Here is a 5,837-nt window from a genome sequence, read left to right on the forward strand (position 1 = left end):
ACCAACCATAAGACATTAACTCATTGGCCAAATTAGAAAAAGAATGGGATGAAAATGAAATGGATGGAAAGAACATTCAAGCATCAAACACAAATGATCAAATATGAATCAAATCATCATCAATCAATGCTAAATAGAAAAGAAATGAAGATCACAAATCAACAAGTCAAACATATTTTTTTTGGTAATTTTTGAATTAAAATTAAATGCAAAATAAAATAAACAAAATATGGTCAAACATCAAATTTAATTCAAATCAATTCCAACAAGTCTAATTAAATTCTCATAGGTCTAACATGGTCAAACAAACTTTGACAAAAAATTTCAACAATTTTTGAAATCCGAAACTATTTAAAAACAATTAAAAACAATGAGAAATAACACAATATGAATTAGAATCTCAAATAAATCTCAAATCAATTAAGAAATGGATGAGATTATTTTTCATTGACTTATCATGATCCATAGGTGTTAGGAAAATATTTTTGGATTTTTCAGATATCAAAAAGTATTTTAAAATGAATTAAAACTATTAAAAACCAAATAATTCACAAAAAATATTAAATGAAGTCACAAAAATAATTAAAAATCAAAATATGAAACTAGATTTTTCAAGAATTTTTTTGGCATTGGTCTCATATTTTTGTGACTTCAAATAAAATATTTATGAGTTTTTGAAAATAAAAGGAATTAAATGAAATTAACAGAAAATAAGAAAAATAGCAAAAATGCGAAGCCACTGGATCACTTCATTAATTGACGTGGCAAGGCATCAAGGGCTCAGAGGCGCGATCACATGGTGTGCCTTGGTCAAACGCGCTACACCTTGCGTTTAAATGAGTCAACATAAAGAAAGGCCAAGATTAAAACGTTGAAGCGTGATCCAATGGCCCCGAAGCTACCACGTGGGGATGGTGGTGGAAACCACCATCTTCTCCGGCGATCCAACAAGATCCGGCCACCGCGCGCAGGAAAACAAAGTTTAATGAAAATGAAAACTGAGGACATCAAAATGAAGCTGAGGTGATGTACATCACCCATGTAACCATGGATCATCCTCACAGTTCCTATTTAGAGAGAAACGTGAGCTTGAAGATCATGGTGCATGAACTGAAATGGCACGATTTGCAAAATTAAGACCACCACTGGCCTGCCTCAAGCATGAAGGCTTCATAAAACAGCATAAACCAAAGGAATTCAAATTGTATTGCAAGATCTAAAACAAAAAAGTTTGAGGTTCTACCTCTAAAATGAAGCTTCAAACGGCACGAATCCTTCAAGCTCTTGATCTACTTTTGCTCTGGAAGTGTGATGGTGATGCTAGGTTAAGGATTTGGGCTTTGAAAATCAACTAATGATGTTGAAATTCAAGCTTGAAAAAGAGAATGAAAACTGAAAATTCCTTTAGTGAGGGTTTGGATTTCAATTCAGCAGCAATTCAGATCTCCACTTGGTTGCCATTTGAATGAGAATGCACTCTTATTTATAGCTGAAATGTGATGCAAGGCAATGCTTCCCTCGTGTGCATGAAGTTTGAATCCTCCTTGCATGGGCCTGTATTGTTGGTGTATGCCCTAGAGGCCAATACTTTTGGTACTTGTATCGAATTATTTATTAATAATAAAAGGCATTTTCTTTATTATGGTTGATTAATAAAGTCCCTAGAATAGATAGTCCGTTTAATGTATTAAGTGTGACTTAATCATGAGAACACATTAAACATAAGGGCACTGTTCTTAAAGTATCCGTAGTCGAGCTTTAATGTGAAGTGGGATAACATTAAAGCATTAAGACTATTATGTTTGTAGACTGATGATCACATCTCATGGATCATGGATAAAGAGTTATCAAGTCTTAAACATAGGTATGAATATTAGGAGTAATATTTATACCGGATTGACCCGCTATGAGAATACTATATAGAAAGTTATGCAAAGTGTCATAAGTTATTCTCATGGTGATAATAGTGTATACCACTCTTCGACCTGAAACCACTATGGATCATAGATGTAGAGTCGAGTGCTTTATTGCTGATCCAACGTTGTCCGTAACTGGATAACCATAAAGACAATTGATGGGTACTCCATGAAGCATGCTGAGGGACATGAGTGTCCTAGATGGAATTTGCCAATCCTGCGTAACAGGATAAATGTCTATGGGCCCAATATTGAACTGGACAAGGGTGACACGGTCTATACCTTGTGTTCAATATAGACATAAGGGCAAAGGGGTAATTATACACATAATTATTATCACAGGAGGTTTTGTCAGATCACATGACATTTTCGTGACTTGGGTAGCAGTGATGTGTTGCTAGATACCGCTCACTGTTTATATGTTAAATGCGTGATTTAATATAATTGCCAACGCCGCGAAAACCTATAGGGTCACACACAAAGGACGGATTGATGAGAGATAGAATAATTAAGGAACATCATAAGGTACGGTGTACTTAAGTAGAATACGAAATATGGTAAGGTACCAAATACTTAAGTGATTTTGGCATATTATGAGATATGGGCCAAAATGCACTTAAGTGGGCATTTTGGCTTGAAGCCCACACAAGTGGTTCTTTAAATAGAACCCCTTGGGTAGAAGCATTGTCACTCCACAGTAACAAACTGAGACAGACAACACAACTGAAGAGTTGGAATTTTGTATCTCTCTCTCACTCAAAGCCTTCATTCATAACAGCTAGCACTGCGATTGAAGGAATCCGTTCGTGTGGACTGAGTAGAGACGTTGTCATCGTTCAACGTTCGTGATCGCCCCGTGGATCTGTATCAACGGTTTTGATCATTATCAGAAATTTGCACCAAAGGTTTGAATCGCCACAAGAGGTAACGATTCTATCACTGATCATGCCCATTCGTAAGGATCACTAAATGGAGAAATTTTAAAATTCCACTGCGCCTTGGATGGCAATTCTCCTTCAGTGGTATCAGAGCCACTTACGAAACCATGAATCTGATATTTGTTTTTGTTCTGTAATAATATGATTAAAGACAGAATGAATCAAAGGTTAAATTGAGATCGATCAAGTTACATATATGTGATATATGTAATCCTGATGCAAAATACATTATATATGATATAGTGTTCTCGTTTCGTTCATTCAAACCCTCAATGATTATTTTCCTTTGAGCGATCAATGGTCGTTTGCTTCTTGATCCGACATTAGTATGGTGAAGCAATGACGTGTTGATCAATCATACTGAATTAACAATCGAGATGTGTTTGACGGTCTGAAATTGGTGCATCAGGGTTAGTGACGACACAAGGGTTGTGTTGTCAGGGAGTTATGCGATTGGGGTTTGACTGCACAAAGAGTTATGCGTTCTAAACACTTTTCCGAATAGTGTTAACCGGTTAACGCGTATGGTTAACCGGTTAACGCAATACGAAATAATTTTTTTTAATTTTCAAACAGTGTTAACCGGTTAACGTATTTGGTTAACCGGTTAACGCAAGGCGGAAAACAGTTTTCCAAGAAATTTTTCAACAGTGTTAACCGGTTAACGCATATGGTTAACCGGTTAATGCAAGGCAGAAAAGAATTTTCTAAAAGTTTTCAAACAGTGTTAACCGGTTAACGCATATGGTTAACCGGTTAACGCAAGGAAAAATTCACCCGTTCGGCTAGAAAAAGTGCTTTGAAGTATCAAGTGTTGATACAAAAAATGACGTCAATTTTAAATGAATTGTTCATTAAAATTTTCGAGCAGGGGCGCTGCCCCTTCGACCCCGCAAGGGGCGCTACCCCCTTGACCCCTGTCCCGCTGTCCGGGCAGCGGACCCCCCGGCTAACTCTGTGTAGTGGGATCGGTCGTCGAAATTTAATTTGATTTTAATTAATTAAAGGAATTAACAATAATAATAAAGTGTTTATTATTGTCTTGTGGTGATCGGTTATGGCCTTAGTTTTCCTTTGTTTTGTTTTGGGTTTTAAAATACGACCTGCGTGTCGTGCCTCTCTCTTAATCTCCCAAATGTAACTTCTTTTCTCATCTCACTCCCTCGTATGTAAAACGAGTTTCTTTCATGTAATGTAATGATATGAAGAAAGCAAAGAAGTCAGTGCCAAAGGAGGACAACCTTGAAGATCTTGCTTGGAGAAGCTTAGATCGTTGTAGGTTAGCTTAGGTTCTCTCATTGGCTTGGGAGAATGATCGGTCACCATTTCCATTGAATTCCCGCCGCTAATCCGACATATTTTCATCACCTTGGTAAGATTTATGTTCGTTTTTAGTTGCATTTGAGTCAATTAGCATGTTTTGTTGGGTTGGTATTGCATTGCATTCGATTACAAGTTTATGTCAAAAAAGATCTCGTTTATGCTTCGTTTGGTAGTGTCATTGTTACAGGTTTAAAAGCAAGAATGGTGAAGTTCTGGACACTCTGAAGGACAAAAATATGAAAAAACAGCAGGTCAACACGGGCACCCGTGTGCCACAACACTGCCCGTGTTGTTGATCAAGCAGAGCAGAGAGGGAGCAGAAAAACAGAGATCGACACGGGCACCCGTGTGCCACCACACGGTCGTGTTGATTAAAACAGTGCATTAACACGGGCACCCGTGTGTAGGGACACGGCCCGTGTTGTTGCCACTGTAACTTATGCTGAAAATAATTAATGATGAAGAACAACACGGCCACCGGTGTGCCACCACACGGCCGTGTTGATTGGACGCAGCGTGGAAAACCTAATTTTTGCTGTGTGAACCGATTCTGCTCATTAAGGGTAGTTTGGACCTTTAGCATGGAAGAGAGTCATCTGAAGCTATAAGAAGGCTTGGAAGAAAAAGAAGAGGACACCTTTTTACAGACGAACGAAAGCATTGCATTGGAGAAGATAGCGAATACGACGGATTTGAAGACGGCGAGATTCAAGGGTAGCAACCATTGAAGATCAAACTCTCCTAATTCTTTGTAATGTCTAATCTTTACTTTATGAGTTCTTTAAGTACCATGAGAGGCTAAACCCCCTGATGCTAGGGGGGTGGTCCTGATGTTATCGTATGCTATGAATTTGAACCAATGATTTCTTGATTACTATGTTACGTATTTCAATTCAATTGTGTGATGTTATTATGCTTTTGTATCGGACAAATACAAATTAATCTATGACTTCCAATAACAGGATTGTGATTGGTAGGGTTTTCACACAATTGGGTTTATGAATGCATCATCTAGGACTAGTAACTTTCGTAAATCACCGTAAACCTTGATATTTTGTATGATTAAAACCAATGATTAATTGAATGGACATTTGAGTAAGAATTGGTAGTTTAATAGTTTCTTCCTTAAGGACTTAAGTAAGAACATTCTGAGGTTAGGTGATTGAATGTTTCATATGTATTAAGGAAATCGGGACTGAATTCATAACCGGGTAACTCAACCACTCACCCTAGCATCTTTTATCTTAATCAATTATTTTTACTATTTTTGTGTTTACTATTATAAATTCCAATACAACCAAACCATTATCTTTTTGTTCTGATAGAATTAAATTAAAATAAGTATTTCCTACGCAATCCTTGAGATCGATACTTGGAAATAAAACTCCTTATTACTACATCGGTAAAAATAGTACACTTGCTATTTTTTCGATCAAGTTTTTGGCGCCGTTGCCGGGGATTGCCAAACTACATATTTTAATTTCTATTCTATCGAAATTTTGTTACTCGCCAACTAAAATTTTATCTGTGACAATTTTGTTATTCAATTCTAATCTTTGTCTAACTTGTTTATGCGAGGTAAGTCCTCAGCGAATTTTTCTTTTGACGCAGATCCAGAAAGAACTCTTCGCGCTAGACTGAGACAAGCTAAGAGAAAGAA

This window comes from Lathyrus oleraceus, chromosome 4 (genome assembly GCF_024323335.1).
Source record: "Lathyrus oleraceus cultivar Zhongwan6 chromosome 4, CAAS_Psat_ZW6_1.0, whole genome shotgun sequence".
In the NCBI taxonomy this organism is placed as follows: Eukaryota; Viridiplantae; Streptophyta; class Magnoliopsida; order Fabales; family Fabaceae; genus Lathyrus; species Lathyrus oleraceus.